Source organism: Triticum aestivum, chromosome 3B, assembly GCF_018294505.1.
Source record: "Triticum aestivum cultivar Chinese Spring chromosome 3B, IWGSC CS RefSeq v2.1, whole genome shotgun sequence".
In the NCBI taxonomy this organism is placed as follows: domain Eukaryota; kingdom Viridiplantae; phylum Streptophyta; class Magnoliopsida; order Poales; family Poaceae; genus Triticum; species Triticum aestivum.
The window spans coordinates 694,400,275-694,417,870 of record NC_057801.1 but is presented as its reverse complement, the minus strand read 5'-3'; the positions used below and the strand labels follow the sequence as shown (position 1 = coordinate 694,417,870).

Sequence of the window (17,596 nt, the reverse complement as noted above, 5' to 3'; positions counted from 1 at the left end):
GAAAGTTCTCCAAACACCGCGAAACTTTTTGTGGATTTTTTATGGACCAGAAGACTACCAATGGGCCAGAGCAGCACCTGGGGGGGTGCCCCGAGGGGGCACAACCCACCAGGACACGCCTGGGCCCCCAGGCGCGCCCCAGTGGGTTGTGCCCACCTCGGTGGCCTCCCGTACCCCTTCTTCGCCCTATAAATTTCCAAATATTCCAAAAATCCTCGGGGAGACCCTAGATCGGAAGTTCCGCTGCCGCAAGCCTCTGTAGCCACCAAAAACCAATATGGACCCTATTCCAGCATCCTGTCGGAGGGGGGAATCATCTCCGATGGCCATCTTCATCATCCCGACGGCCACCACGATGAGGAGGGAGTAGTCCATCCTCGGGGCTGAGGGTTTGTACCAGTAGCTATGTGTTTAATCTCGCGCGCGCGATCTTGAGATGTCACGATCTTGATGTATCATGGGCTTTGTTAACGTAGATGGATCATATGATGTTTCTCCTCTCTCTACACGTGTTGTGATGAATTGAGTCTTTACCCTTTGAAGTTTTATCTTGTCGGATTGAATGTTCAGATCTGAGAACACATGATATATGTCTTGCATATGAATACCCATGGTGACAATGGGGTATAATTTTGATTCACTTGATATATGTTATGGCACTCAACTTGCGGATTCCCGAGGTGACTTTGGGGTAATCTATCATAGGGGTTGATGCATGTTTTTATTATCTTTTCTCTAATAGGAACTTTGGGGTCTCCTTGTAGTTCTTTGTGTGGATTGAGTATTATGAATCTGAAATTGTTTGATACATATCGTATAATTAACTCACGGGTACTCGCGATGACATTGGGGTATCTAGGTGACATTAGAGTTGGTTGATATGCATCATATGGTTTTATTTTAGTACGAACTCTTGATTAGATCGACCGGAAAGAATAGCTTGCTATTATTTTAGTACAAAATCTAGGATAGATTGATCGGAAAGAATAGCTTTGAGGTGGTTTCGTACCCTACAAACAATTTCTATCTTTTGTTCTCCTATAATAGGAACTCGGGAGTGATTCTTTATTGCACTTTGAGGGATAATCATATGATCCAACTATGTTAGTATTGTTGAGAGATTGCACTAGTGAAAGTATGCACCCTAGGCCTCATTTTTCATTATTGCAATACCGTTTGTGCTCCATTTTATCATTTACTACCTTGCTGATTTTTTATTATTCGCACTACAAAAACTCATATCTACTATCCATACTACACTTTTATCGCCATCTCTTCGCCGAACTAGTGAACCTATACAATTTTCAATTGTATTGGTTGTGTTGGGGACACAAGAGATTTCTTGTATTTGATTACAGGGTTGCTTGAGAGAGACTATCTTGATCCTACACCTTCCACGGATTGATAAACCTTAGGTCATCCACTTGAAGGAAAATTGCTACTATCCTACAAAACCCTGCGCTTGGAGGCCCAACACGTGTCTACAAGAATAAAGTTGCCTAGTAGACATCAAGCTCTTTTCTGGCACTGTTGCCGGGGAGGTGATTGCATGAAGGTATATCTTTAGATCTTGCAACCGAATCTTTTAGTTTCTTGTTTTATCACTAGTTTGGTTTATAAAAACAAAATTACAAAAAATGGAATTGAAGTTGCCTCATATTATTTGTCTTTATAATGTCTTTCATGAAAACGATGGAAAGGAAAATTGTGGTCAATTGTTAGAAGAAGAATGCTATAAAATGTTTGGCATAGAATCCATGAATGATGAGCATGATTGCAATGTTGCTAGTATGAATTCTTTGAATATCCATGATGCTAGTGATATGCAAAGCCATAAGCTTGGGGATGTTATGTTTGATGAAGATGATATTTTTAGTCCCCCAAGATTTGATGTGTAAATTTGTTATAATGATTGCATGCCTCCTATTTATGATGATTACAATGATGAAAGTGGATTTGGATAGGTCATGACTTTATTTAGTGATGAATCCACCATTTTGGATGAGGTTTCAATTGAGTATGATAACAAAGTTCCTATCTATGATCATTATGGTGATGACATGTATGCTATAAAGAATAATGATAACCATGAAACTTGTCATCATGATTTTAATTTTCACTCTCATGATAGTTATTTTGTTGAGTTTGCTCCCACTACTATTGATGAGAAGAAATTTGCTTATGTGGAGAGTAATAAGTTTTCTATGCTTATGTGTCATGAAAAGAATGCTTTATGTGATGGTTATATGGTTGAATTTCTTCATGATTCTACTGAAAATTATTATGAGAGAGGAACATATGCTTTTACATATCTCAATAATATCAAGTTTCCTCTCTATGTGTTGAAAGTTTTGAAGTTATGCATGTTTTGCCTTCCTATGCTAGTTGATTCTTGTTCCCATGAATTATTTGCTCACAAAATCCATATGCATAGGAAGTGGGTTAGGCTTAAATGTGCTTGCCATGTGATTCATGATGCTCTTTTCATGTTTCAATTCTTATCTTTTATGCGAGCATCATTGAAATCATCATGCCTAGCTAAAAGGCATTAAAGAAAAGCGCTTGTTGGGAGGCAACCCAACACTTTTACCTACTATTTTTGTGTGTTCACATGATTAGGCTACTGTAGTAATCATGTTTTATTGTCTTTGTTTAAATAAAGTGCTAAGTAAAGCCTTTGGGATCATGTTGGGTGATAGTTGATTTGATCTTGCTGAAAAACAGAAAAATTTTTGCTCACGGAAATAACTCTCATTTTTATCAGAAGAGTTCTTTTGAGTTGATTCTTTTTGCATAAATTATCACGTGGTCATAATTGTTTCATAATTTTTGGAGTAGCAGAAGTATGGTTTGAGTACATATTACTACAGATTGTTCTCTTTTTGACAGATTCTGTTTTCAATGCATAGTTTGCTTGTTTCCTTGTTTCTATGGCTTCTATTGCTCAATATAAATTGTGGAAATGATATGCTACAGTATACATTGTGTGGAAACAATTATGAATCTTGTCTTTGACAGTACCAAAGTGAAATGGTTTGCTCTTTACCATACTAACCTATCTTGCGAAGTTCCGTTAAGTTTTGTGTGATTGAAGTTTTCAAGTTTTGGATGAGATGTCGATATGCAGAGAATAATGCATGACAAGATACTAAGCTTGGGTATGCCCAAGGCACCCCAAGTTAATATTCAAGGAATATCCAAGCAACTAAGCTTGGGGATGCCTCGGAAGGCATCCCCTCTTTCGTCTCCAACATATCGGTAACCTCACTTGGAGCTTTGTTTTCATTCGCCACATGATATGTGTTTTTCTTGGAGCGTCAATTTATTTTGTTAGGATTTGCTTTATTTTATTTAGAATAATGTTTTGCATCTTTCCTTTCAATAAAAATGTCAAGTATAGCCTTTGCCATGCTTATCTTGCAAGTATATGAGTTGCTGTTTCAAAATAGAAAGTTTATCGATGTTGCAAAAATTCCCTAGAAAAGTCAGAATGTGATAAAATGCTGAAACTTTTTGCAGAATAAGCTCTGATAAATTTCTAAACTGTGGTAATTTTTTCATAATTCGTGGGGTTAGGGAAGTATGATGAATATTGCATTCTCTATGGACTGTACTGTTTTGGCAGATTGCGGTTATGTTTGCATTGTTTGCATATGTTTGCTTGTTTAATGATTCTATTTGAGGATAGGAGTATTAAATATGCAGAGGCATATAGTAGGCAATGTTAAATAATAAATTTAGTGATTTTCTACAGTAGAGAATGATAAGGTTATTGCATTGTTTTATACTAACTTATCTCACGAGTCCTTGTTGAGTTTTGTGTGGATGAAGTTTTTTAGATTTAGGGAAACCGTGATATAAGAAGAATTAAGGAGACACAAAAGCTCAAAATTGGTGATGCCCAAGGCATCCCAAATTAATATTGAAAGAATTCTCAAGCATCTAAGCTTGGGGATGCCCCGGTAGGCATCCCACCTTTCTTCTTCAACAATTATCGGTTAGTATCAGTTGAGCCTAAGTTTTTGCTTCTTCACATGAGTTGTGCTATGCTTGAAATGTCATTTTGTTTTGCTTTGCTTGATGTTTTAATAAAATACTTAGATCTAAAAGTTTTAAATATGATAGAGTCCTCAAATAGCTACCCATTTGCATAACTACTCACTTGATCTTCACTTATATCTTTTTGGAGTAGCTTGTCATTTACTCTCGTGCTTCAGTTATATCCTATGAGTAAATTTTTGAATGAATTGAATATCATGAAGTTGAAATTACATGTTCATATCATGCCTAGTAGTGGCTTCACATTGTGTTTAGAAAGTGAAAGATTTTGAGGCTTGACAATCACAATATTGGTCATACAAGCAATTCATGAATGATTAGTAGAAGGAAGAGAACTTTCACATGCAAATACACTATCTTGGAAATCTTTTGTGATTGTGAGCCCCCATCAAAATATTATATGCCAAAATTGTTGATGATGGACAAGGAAGACAACATAATGATTTATGTTTGTTCATATTCACATCGAAGTTATATTGTCATAGATCCTTCAACATGTGGTGCTTGCCCCCCATCTTTGCTAGCCAAAAATTCCGCACCAAGTAGAGATACTACTTGTGCATCCAAAAAACCCTTAAACCCAAATCTTGTTTTGAGAGCCCACCATACCTACCTATGGATTGAGCAAATTTCTTCAAGTAAGTTGTGATCGGTGCAATAAGGCAATAAAAATTGCTTCTAAAAGTGTTAGATCAATTATTGTAAGAGAAAATTAAGTGTTTTACGAACTTGTGATGGCAAAGAATAAAAGAGACAGACTACATAATAAAGGTTGCTATCATAATGGTCAATGTAATGTGATGTTCTTTTGCACTAAGGGGTTGAGCATACAAACAAATAAGCGCATTGAAACCTCTGCTTCCCTCTGCTAAGGGCCTATCTTTTACTTTTCAGTATTTACTTTTATGCAAAGAGTCAAAGTTTTTCTCTCTATTCCTTTTTATTTTTCTCTTTTGGCAAGCATCATGTGGTGAGGAAAAATCTAGGCACATATATCCACTTGGATATGGGTAGCATGAGTTATTATTGTTGACATCACCCTTGAGGTGAATACGTTGGGAGGCGAAATTATAAGCCCCTATCTTTCTATGTGTCCGGTTGAAACGTTTTGCTCATGTGTATGCGATGAGCGTTAGCAATCAGAGAAGACTATATGATGGTTGAGTATGTGGAGCTCTTACTTAGACTCTATTGAATAAGTTGAATTGCAAATGCTTGGTGACTGAGATCATAGGTTGTTGAGTTTCAAGAGAATTCATTGTTTAAACCTTAACATGTGAATTGGTTGCTACTTGGTCGTGAGAAGTTTGATAAGAAAGAATTGTTGTTATGATGCTAGGAAAAGTGATTGAAATTGTCATTGATCAAACTTATGCACTTTGCTAGCATTCACACTTCATAAGTTATTTCTTTTATCATTTACCTACTCGAGGACGAGTAGGAATTAAGCTTGGGGATGCTGATACGTCTCCAACATATCTATAATTTATGAAGTATTCATGCCATGTTTACAATAATTTCATATGGTTTTGGTATGATTTGCATGGAACTAATCCGTACTGACGTTGTTTTCAGCGGAACTGCCGTGGTGTTGTTTTTTGTGCAGAAATGAAAGTTATCCAAACACCGTGAAACTTTTTGTGGATTTTTTATGGACCAGAAGACTACAAATGGGCCAGAGCAGCACCTGGGGGTGCCCCGAGGGGGGCACAACCTACCAGGGCGCGCCCCCGATGGGTTGTGCCCACATCGATGGCCTTCCTACCCCTTCTTCGCCCTATAAATTTCCAAATATTCCGAAAACCCTCGGGGAGACCCTAGGTCGGAAGTTCCGCCGCTGCAAGCCTCTGTAGCTATCGAAAACCAATAGGGACCTTGTTTTGGCACCCTTCCGGAGGGGGGAATCATCTCCGATGGCCATCTTCGTCATCCTGGCGGCCACCATGATGAGGAGGGAGTAGTCCACCCTCGGGGCTGAGGGTTTTTACTAGTAGCTATGTGTTTAATCTCTTTCTCTCATCATGATCTTGATGTATCATGGGCTTTGTTAACGTATATGGATCATATGATGTTTCTCCCCTCTCTACACTTGTTGTGATGAATTGAGTCTTTACCCTTTGAAGTTTTATCTTGTCGGATTGAATGTTCAGATCTGAGAACACATGATATATGTCTTGCATATGAATACCAGTGGTGACAATGGGTATTATTTTGATTCACTTGATATATGTTATGGCACTCAAATTGTGGATTCCCCAGGTGACTTTGGGGTAATCTATGCATAGGGGTTGATGCACGTTTTTATTATCTTTTCTCCGATAGAAACTTTGGGGTCTCCTTGTAGTTCTTTGTGTGGATTGAGTATTATGAATATGAAATTGTTTGATACATATCGTATAATTAACTCACGGGTACTCGCGGTGACATTGGGGTATCTAGGTGACACTAGAGTTGGTTGATATGCATCATATGGTGTTATTTTAGTATGAACTCTTGATTAGATCGATAGGAAAGAATAGCTTGCTGTTATTTTTAGTACGAACTCTGGGATAGATTGACTGGAAAGAATAGCCTTGAGGTGGTTTCGTACCCTACAAACAATTTCTATCTTTTGTTCTCCGCTAATAGGAACTCGGAAGTGATTCTTTATTGCACTTTGAGGGATAATCATATGATCCAACTATGTTAGCATTGTTGAGAGATTGCAATAGTGAAAGTATGCACCATAGGACTCATTTTCCATTATTGAATACCGTTGGTGCTCCATTTTATCATTTACTACCTTGATGTTTTTTCTATTGTTCGCACTACAAAAACTCATATCTACTATCCATACTACACTTTTATCATCATCTCTTCGCCAAACTAGTGCACCTATACATTTTTGCTATTGTATTGGGTGTGTTGGGGACACAAGAGATTTCTTGTATTTGATTGCAGGGTTTCTTGAGAGAGACTATCTTCATCCTACACCTCCCATAGATTAATAAACCTTAGGTAATCCACTTGAGGGAAAATTGCTATTGTCCTACAAAACTCTGCGCTTGGAGGCCCAACACGTGTCTACAAGAATAAAGTTGCGTAGTAGACATCAACCTGCCTTGCAGGGTCGCCTTCATGAGCCAGCCACTATCAAGGGGATGAGCTCCTTGGACCGGCCACGAGGAGGGGGCCCGAGAGCCACTTCACTTCTACGTGCAAATCATGGACGAGGATGAGATGGTCATGCTCATCATCACTTCCAAGTTCCAGGAGGTGATGAGGCAGTGGCTCGTGCTCAAGACCAAGCGCGTCGTCAGGCTGTCTGCAAACAAGTGGTGCGAATTCTGGGTGCAGGTTCAGACCTTTGAGGGGTAGATGGTGCTTGGCCAGGGCTGGCACTACTTCTGCCATCGCCACAGGATCGTCCCCGGCGACCTCGTCGTGCTGCACATCTCCGGCCTAGGCCTCAAGGTCCGAATGTACAACCACGACAGCTCCATCGGGTGCAGGGTTCGCTGCATCAGGCACAACTGCATCGGTGACCCTGAAGTCGCCTTCTAAAGTAGTTTCCATGAACTCGTAGTTAGTTTGCTGCATCGGTGATCGGAGAACTTGGCGTGAACTGTTAATATTTTTTCCAGGGTTAAGCACCATGCGGTGAAGAAGGGGGCATGTGATGCCCCTGCTGTCGTTAAACTTAAGTCTATTTAGCAGATGAGTTGTTTAGTTGTTGTTTATCTGCTCTTATCTGTTGCTTAGTTGCTTGTTTATCTCTTGTTAGCTTGTTTAGGTGCTAGTTTCTGTGTTGTTTGTAGTGCTCTACCTGCTGTTGTGTCTAATGTGGTGGCAAGGCCACCACATTTAAATGAAGTGAGCAGAACACAAACGTCTATGCAGCCAAACAGTTGTGGTTTGCATCTGCTCACCCTTAAGCACAAATGCGGGCAACCAAGCAGACGACCCTAAAGTGGCCATTGATGCAATACAAGTAGCCAAATAACATGCAAATGTTGGTTTGTTTCCTGTTTTTGCTAAACCAGGTTGGGTTGAGATGTGGCTCAAATGCAGGCACTATTCACCCTACGCAACCAAACACGCCCAATATGACGTAGCTAAACCAGAAAGTGGTGAAGCAACACAATTGCAAGGATCTGAAACATTTTTTTACAAACTTTAGATTTTTTTTGAAATTTTTGAACAAGTGATTAATTTTTGAAATTCTCAATATTTTCTGAAAACACAATCATATTTCGAAATTCCTGTTTTTCTGAAAAATGTGAACAAATTTTGAAATTGCAAGCATTTTTTGAAAAAAATCAAAGAATTTATGAAATCCCAACCATTTTTTAAAGTTAATAATTGCTGAACATTCCAAACATATTTTGGAAAAATGTGGTCCCTCCAATCCAAATTAATTGACGCGGTCTATATTCTTTATAAAGCGCTCACAATCAATTGAGGTCTCCAATTGAAATTGGGTCACCCAATTTTGACTGGATTAACAATTTCTCAAAACTCTTTCATTCAATTCGTGTATACTGTACAATATGCTTTCTATTTGTTTAGGACTAACAAAAAATTGAGGTCTTCAATTTAAAATTGTGTCACTCAATTTTTGACTGGGTCAACAATTTCTCAAGGAGCTCTTCCATTCAATTATTTTAATTCACTATCGTTCCCTAATTTTAAAACTCTTCAATTCCATTGAGGTATTCAATTATAAATTTGGTTTAAAATTTTGATCGGGCCAATCATTTTTCAAATCAATCAGCAGCAAGCAACCGCCTATTAGAACATATCAATCCCACGCACCCTCGTACCACCTAGAAATTAGAAACGCCACCATGTGATACTGCCCCACATAAATATGACTTTCTTAGCGGATTGCACAGAATCACATCGAGAAAGGTCCACCAAATCATCGAATTATAAAACAAATACACATTCCATCATCTCCCTGCCCCGCCAAACTAAATATTCCATCAATTTCAAAATGTAAGGGTATTAGTTTTTTGGAAAGTCAAATTCCTTTAAGTTTGACCAAGTTCAAAGCCAAAAATGTCAACATCCACAATATTAAAAAAAGATGGAAATTCATTTCATGATGAATCTAATTATATTGATTTGGTATTATAGATTTTGATATATCTCTCTACAAATTTGATCAAACTTAAAAATATTTAACTTTTAAAATGTAATACACCTTATATTTGAAACAGAGTGAATAATATTTTTAAGAAACCCAACAATACCAAAGACGCAGCAAAGCGTGTCCAACCCTTCTAGTATAATGTAAATGAGCACACTCTTATGAAATCGCAAACATTTTTTTTAAACATGGACAATTTTTAAAATTACAATCGAAAATTGAAGTCTTTGAGTTTTTTTTTAAACATACAAACTTTTTTAATGTTAATCATGTATTTTTAAATTGATAAATCTTTATAAATAAAAAAGAGAAAAAGAAAACCCCGAAGAAAACCAGGATAAAAGGAAGGAAAAAAATTGAAAAAGGTGGACCTTAACTAAACCGGAAAATTCCGGAAGGCTTCTCAAACCAGGAACAACCAACCCAGTTTAAGACATGAGCTAGGTTCCCCATGCGAACCAGCGACTATTTACTGCAACGCGCACAAAAATATGAATTGCGCTCAACATGGTCATCTTTAACAGTTTTAGAGGCCAAGTGATCTCAATAATTCAAACCATGTTTGCTCTTAACTTGTCCATAGATGCCATTTACACTGCAATATTCTAGGCCCCTAGAAATTTCACGCATTTCTCAGGCCACATAATTACAACCCAAAGCAAAGCTCGTTTGATCATGGATCAAGACCAATGCCACTATTTTTAGGGGTACCAATGCCACTTTCTATTAGTTACATGCTAACGAGAGCAACTAATTAAGGAGCGCTTGTTCGGGAGCCTCCCAAGAGTCATTTGGGGTGGGTTGAGAGCCCGCCATTTGTCGTGCTCCCAGCCGCCGCCACGTGTAGCGTTCTGGGCGTTCCCTTCAGATTTTTCCGCGCATGCATTTTTGGCTTTTTAGATGGGTTTTCCGGGTTTTCCTGGCTTTTTGGTTTTCTGCCAGCCTTCATTAGCTTTTGGACAAAACAGTTTCAAAAAAAGTATTCTTTTCCTTTCGCGAGAGGCACAATTTTGCTTCCTCAAAAGGCACGGTGGCACGGCCGTGCCTCTCGGAAATGAAAAAAGATGCATTTCCTTTTTCTTTTCCTTAAGCGAGAGGCACATTTTTTTGTGAAAAAAGTTCATCAAAACTTATGAACATGGAATTTAGTTTTGAAGATCTCGGCGTGAGGAATCCAAGGATGAAAACGGTTCGAGATTTAGCCGCACGGTTTAAGAGATAATAATATTTTGAATAAACGGATCTACGAAAAAAGTGCGCCACTTATAGAAGTAATCTTTGGAAGGAGTGATCCTCAGTTAATGATTTCGCATCCTAAGGGCATCTCCAGCCGTTGGCCCCCCAGGACGCATACAAATCGCCCCCTGGGGGCGAGCCGGCGATACACTCAGCGCTGGGGGCGGTTTTGCGCCCAGTCGTCGCCCCCCGCTCGCCCCCAGGCGCCGAAATTGGCCCACTTTGCAGCCCAATTTCGGCGAATAAACGGCCCATATGGGCGAGAATATGCCCATATTCGGCGTGGTTTCACCGTGTCTCGGTGTTCAATTATCAACACAATTATTCCTTATCACATATTTCATCACAGAAAAATCAAATACTTCAACAAAATACTACAACAACAAATAGTTCAATACAAATTATATAGTTCAACAAAGAAAAACTCGTATTTCATCACGCGGCGTCCCCCTTGAGCCTCCATAGGTGCTCAATCAGATCTTTCTGCAGTTGATGATGCACCTGTGGGTCTCGGATCTCCTGACGCATACTAAGATAGGCAGTCCAAGTTGCCGGTAGCTGGTGATCAACTTCGGCTAGAGGACCCTGCCTGTAGTATGGTTCAGTGTCAAACACTGGGTCTTCTTGCTCGCTCTCGATGATCATGTTGTGCAAGATGACACAGCAAGTCATGATCTCCCACATTTGATCTTTCGACCAGGTCTGAGCGGGGTACCGAACAACAGCGAATCGAGATTGGAGCACACCAAATGCCCGCTTGACATCCTTCCTGCAAGCCTCCTGAAGCTTCGCAAACCACGCGTTCTTGCCTCCTGCCACAGGGTTTGAGATCGTCTTCACAAATGTCGACCATCTCGGATAGATGCCTTCAGCTAGATAGTACCCCTTGTTGTATTGGTGCCCATTGATCTTGAAGTTCACCGGAGGAGAATGGCCCTCAACGAGCTTGGCAAAAACAGGAGATCACTACAGCACGTTGATGTCATTGTGAGTTCCTGGCATACAAAAGAAGGAGTGCCAAATCCAGAGGTCCTGTGTGGCTACCGCCTCAAGCACCACACTGCAATCGCCTTTGGCGCCTTTGTACATCCCCTGCCAACCAAATGGGCAGTTTTTCCATTTCCAATGCATGCAGTCGATGCTTCCAAGCATCCAAGGAAATCCTCTTGATGCATTCTGGGCTAGGATCCGAGCAGTGTCTTCTGCATTGGGTGTTCTCAAGTATTGTGGCCCAAACACTGCCACCACTGCCCGACAGAACTTGTAGAAACACTCTATGCTGGTGGACTCGGCCATGCACCCATAGTCGTCGAGTGAATCACTGGGAGCTCCATATGCAAGCATCCTCATCGCTGTCGTGCACTTCTGGATGGAGGTGAATCCAAGAGCGCCAGTGCAATCCATCTTGCACTTGAAGTAGTTGTCGAACTCCCGGATGGAATTCACAATCCTGAGGAAGAGCTTTCGGCTCATCCGATAACGGCGCCGAAATGTTCTCTCGCCATGAAGTGGAGCATCGGCGAAGTAGTTGGAGTAGAGCATGCAGTAGCCTTGCAGACGATGCCGGTTCTTTGCTTTCACCCGCCCCGGCGCCGAGCCACCTCGACGCGGCTTTTCATTGCTCGCCAGCAGCTGGGCGAGGGCGGCGAGCACCATCAGATGCTCTTCTTCCTGGACGTCGGCCGCGGCTTCCTCCTCCAGCAGCGCGGCGAGCTCTTCCTCCTCATCCGAGTCCATCGCCGAGACAGTCAAAACGTCGAACACCTTGCGCTCGGTGGGCGTGTACCCGCCGTTAAACCGCGCCTCCGCGGCCGGAAACGGCGGCCGGAAATGCCCAACTGTTGCTGGAGGGGCTGCCGCGGCGAAGCGCTGCTATTTTCCGGCGGGGAATGGCTATCTAGCGGAGTAGGTCGGCGGCCGTCGCCGGGATATAGCTAGTGGCGGCCGAGGGCGCGGGGGGTGCGAGGCGAGTCGGGGGAAGAAAACCTTGACTTTTCCCCTGTCGGTGTGGGCCAGGCGTGCTTTTCCCTAGCGCTGGAGCCCCCAACGGCTCCCCAGCGCGCTGGGTTCGGCCTGTGACCGCCGGGCGGAAAAAAGGTCCGAACCGGCGATTTTCGGCGTCCTGAGGGCGCGACTGGGCCGTTTTTTCGGCGCCGGCGCCGAAAAAGTGGCCTGGGGGGCCTGTTGGGGGCGCGGCTGGAGATGCCCTAACACCCTAACCAAAGCGTTGCTCGAGGCCTCAAGTAGGGTCACGTCTATGTCTTGCTTCAGGCGAGACAGAGTGCAGCCTCGCCTGAAGGCGGGCGCTAGACTGGGTCGGCCCAGGCATGGAGAAGGCCATTGCCTTGTTTTATTCCTTTTTTACAGTGATTTCTACTTTCAAATATTTTAATCATATATATTACAAAACATAATTTACATACATCTAAAAAAATATTAATCATGCATTTTAAAAATATTAAATGGGTATAGAAAATAATTTTGATGTATGTTGTGTATGGAAAAAATAGACATAAATAAATTTTTAAAAACCTATGGTTGGATGGTTAGAGGGATAGTTGTATCCCAGCCCGCCAGGAATCAAGTCGTGATGCTCACATTATTCTTGGATTTATTTCAGGATTTTGACGATGCGCTTTCACTGAGAGGAGACATTTTCGTCAATGACGAAACGCCTACGGTGACTTTGTAAATCTCAAGATGATATGACAGCTCAGTCTCTCGAAGGTGTTCATAGGGGTAGTATGCGTGTGTGTGTTCATAGGAGTGAGTGTATGTGCGTATGTATAAGCGCTTCCGTCTGTAAAATGTGTCTAATGTATACAAAAATATATAATGTGTATGAAAAAAATTAAACATCCAAAAATATATGTTTAAAAAATGTTAATATATATTTTGGGAATGTTATATATATAGGGTGAGTCTATTATGATAACACCCTTAAGAGTCTTATTGTGCACATCAGTTTCTTATTCTGCACACACCCGGAACGAAACCCACCACTCCTCCCATGACCCACCCCCCGACCAGAGCCGGCGCCCCATCCCACCACCACCTTCGCCGCCGCTCACCACCACCACCTGCCTCCTACCCCAGCCCCGCACACCACCACCACATCGCCACACCTCCCTCACCCTGAGGCCCTGCCTTACCCCAACCCATCGCCGCCCCACACAAACGCCGGATCCCGCCTCGATGGTCGTCGGATTCGCGCGGGATTCACGCCAGAGGCACAACCTATCTCCCTCCCGCTACCCTCCGGCAAGTGGCACAGATCTCCTCCCTCCGCACCTACCTGGCGACAAATCCAGGCGGAGCCGGCCCTACCGCGCCACCAGGCGACAGGATCGAGCACCGGTGACCCCTCCCCCTCCCGCGTGTTGCGTCCGCCACCGGATCCACCCTCCCCACCGCATCCTTTCGGTGCCGGTGCCGGCCGCCACCTGATCCACCCCCCTTCCTCGCGCTGGATACACCCCTCGCCCCGCCACCTTCCACCATGGCGTCGTCGGGGCCCGAGTCATCCTCTCCCTCTCCGGCTGGGTGGCCCCGACGAGCAACTCGCTCCTGGAGCTACGGTCACCGGCGTTGGTGTGGCTCACCTGTGCTGGACGAGAAGCAAACTCCGCTCCCCACCATCACCCGCATCAGGGGCACTGCCATCGCCGGATCCCGGCATCCCCCGACCTTGCAGGATGCGTCAACGGCATCAACATACCCTCCTCCGGCCATTGACCATCCAAGATCAATTGCACCCCGTCCTCCCGCCGGCGCCATGCAGTCCAGTACGCGGGGGCACGCAGCACGCCCCACGTCGCCTTGCAGTCCAAATTCCGGATTTCTTGCTGTTGCGTTGCGTGCAGCGACAAGGAGAAGTCCGGATTCATCAGCCTCGCCTCCCGCTACCTGAGGTAATTTCTTTGTGCTGCATCAGAGATGGTTCTGCTACCGTTCATCATCCATGGTGTCCATGTGGTCAGTGCAATCTCATGACGGATGGGTTCTTTTCATCCTCTCCAGCTAGTTCTACAATGAGCAGCTGCTATCGCTCACTATCCTCCCCCACAATGCAGTGTGGCAGGGCGGCGCTTGCAGTGCGGCACTCACAGCCGAGCAGCAAACCCACTGAAACCTATGAGTACATGAGGCCGACGAATCCCTGCAGAAAACGGAAGATCCTATCCATCAGTTCTTGCATCTTTGTCATGTTTTTCTAGTGATTGCTCTGATGATCCGTTGTGCAAGATAGGCCGAAGGCCCAACCTTCTTCGGTACGACGTCAACAGAGTACTCTTTGTGTTGAAACCATGCCTTTTTTTATTGTTGCGAAACACAAGTTTATTATAGTACTAGAATCATTAGCAACGAATGTCTGGGAACTTGCTTTCAGTGAGATATAGGTTCTTTTTTCAAGGCGGAAACGACAATTTACAAAAACCTACGAAATTAGTAGATTGCAATGCTCATTATCTGAGACCACAAGTTATCTTGTTTAGTTGCATAAGGTGGAAGGAGAGAGTTTCCAAACTGCATGCCATGGTCAGGGCTCATGTTTTATACTTTGTAATTGAGAAGTTATCTTCGGGGCTCATGTTTTATACTTTGTAATTGAGAAAATGCAAAGAGGAAATGAGAGTAAAAAATGGATGTGGATGAATGCTTGTGTGTAATGCGTAGCGTGCAAACAAAAAATGTAGTCCACTCTCGTCGTCCCCGTAGTGCATATTTCATTAACCAAAAAAATGTATGCAGTACACTAGGGGGAAACTAAACTCTAGAGAAAAAATAAAAGAGGAAACTACAGTGCACTCCGGTCTTAAAAGAAGTCCACTCTTAACGACTTTGAAGTAGACTTCACTTGGAAAAATGTATTTAAAAAATTTATGTTGTGTTTGTTGAAAGACATTTAAACTAGTAAAAGAAAGTAATGAGGTTCACTCTCAAGAGTGTTGGGGTTCACTTCCCGTCTTCTATGCGGTCCACTCGTTCATAATTGTTTTATAGAAAAGATAAAAGAATCTATGCAGCTCGCTTGACCCTTGTATGCAGTGCGGTTTTTCGTCTGAAGCAGTGTGATTTTATGTTGGATGAAGCTCACTCGTCGATTTGAGTGTCGCAAAAATGTTTTCGTGTGTCTCAGAATTTAGTCGACTACGTTAACACTTGCAATGCCTTCGGTCTTCGAATGTCGTTCACTTTTGAGAGTGATGATGTTCACTTGCGTATGAGAGAAAAACGTCCGACAAAAGAAATTATGCAGCTTGCTTGCCTGTCCGATGCAGTGCGGTTTTCATTCTGAAGCAGTGCGGTCGGTCGTATAATGTTGTTCATCCCGTAAGTGCAAAAAAATTGTTACGGAAGCGGAAAAAAAGTAATGCAGTTCATTTCTTGAGAGTGTTGTGGTTCATTTACACTCGATGTGAAGTGCACTCTACTTTCTCGTCCTTGAAAAAATTATGTTTGAATAAAAGAAACCATGCAGTTCTTTTACCTGTTTGATGCAGTGCGGTTTTTCATCTGTTGCAGATCGGTTTTCAGTCGGATAAAGTACCCACGTCAATTTGGGTGTCGCGAAAAACAGAGTGTCCGCATTTCGGTAAATTCGAAATTCCTCTTAAACCGTAAAGAATTAGAGAGAGTGTTCTACATGAATGAGTTGCGTATCATCGATATCTTTCCAACGGCGTATCCTTTGAATCATTCCGACCAGCGGTTTGCAAAAATTTTGCCAAAAATGGCCGCTGCCACTCGTCGTCCGCCGCACGATTTTCAAAATTAACTTAAAATCGTAAGGAATTTTAACAATATTTCAACATATGAAAGTTGCGCATCGTTCATAGATTTCCAACGGCGTATCACACGCCTCGTTTCGACAAACGGTTCAAAAACTGAAGCGAAAACAGTACCGAAAATTTGAAAAAAAATTGAAAAACAGAATTCCGTGATTTAGTAAATTTGAAACTGCTCTTAAACCGTAAGAAATTAGAGAACCATTTATATATGAAAAAGATGCACCTTGATGATATCTATCCAACGGCGTATCGTTTGCTTCATTCCAACGAGCAGTTTAGAAGAAATCGCGAAAAAACGCTCGCTGCCACTTGTCATGGGCCGCACCATTTTAAAAACTGCTCTTAAACCATGTGGAATCTCGAAAAGTGTTCAACATGTCAAAGTTGCACCTAATCCATAGCTTTTTAATGGTATATTGCACACCTCATTCCGATAAACACTTAAAAAATTAGAGCGAAAACAGTACCGAAAAAATAATGCATGCATTTTTTTCCGACGAGAAGTTCACTCGTGTGAGTGCTGCAGCACACTTGGTTCAAAGAATGACGTGCACTTGCGTTCAGCGTGCAGTGCGGAAGTGGTGTGCGGAATAGTTATTTTGCTAATATTAGCAGAATAGACCGTCTCTATCTCTCTCTCTCTCTCTATATATATATATATATATATAGAGAGAGAGAGAGAATGGATTTGCTATCCACACTAGCTCGCATGGGCGGAGTTACAGGGTGGACAGGGTGGGCCGCGGCCCACCCTGGAAATTTGAACCAGCCTATATACCATATCTGCCTAGTGGTGGGCCATAGAAAAAAATATAGAGCCCAATAACTATTCCGGACCCATCTCTGCGTAGGCAGAGAAAACTGACGCAACCAGCCCCCAGCCGCCCAGACACATCGAGGCATCCAGCCAGCCGATTCCCAGCCCCGACCCCGACCTCCAGATTTCGCAGTCTCGCTAGCTCGCCGGAGGCCGTGCCCGCCTGTGCCACCGCTTGTTGGAGACCCAGGAACCGCATCCTCTCCGTCCCGCCCGCTCAGCCTAGGGGTTCGGCGGCATCCGCGCAACCGCAGTCGTGCTGCCGTACTCCCTGCCTATGGCCTCCAGCCTCCAAGCAGTGATGCTTTGACACCCCCCTCCATTCGGCAGCCAGTAGCAAGCCAACAACGGTCCTTGTCGATTTGAGGTACAACTTGTCCACTGCCCATTCAGGCATTCCTCAATATTTTAGTTAGGGTTTGCTCTTCTGTGTGCTAATTTTTGTTCAGTTATGTCATTATTACTTTATAATTGATAGAAAGTAAATACAAGTGCAGAAGTAGTGAAGAATGAAGAGGACAAAAAACCTTGCTTCTCTTTTTAAGAGAAGAATTCTAGTAT

At 42.7% G+C, this 17,596-nt stretch overlaps 1 long non-coding RNA gene across 1 annotated transcript; it reads left to right on the top strand.

Moving 5' to 3' along the window:
- The first annotated feature begins 13,429 nt into the window (after positions 1-13,429).
- Positions 13,430-15,079, top strand: LOC123071806 (uncharacterized). Its single transcript, XR_006434530.1, has 2 exons — positions 13,430-14,337; positions 14,447-15,079. It is a non-coding gene; the product is annotated as an uncharacterized lncRNA (long non-coding RNA).
- The last annotated feature ends 2,517 nt before the right edge of the window (positions 15,080-17,596 follow it).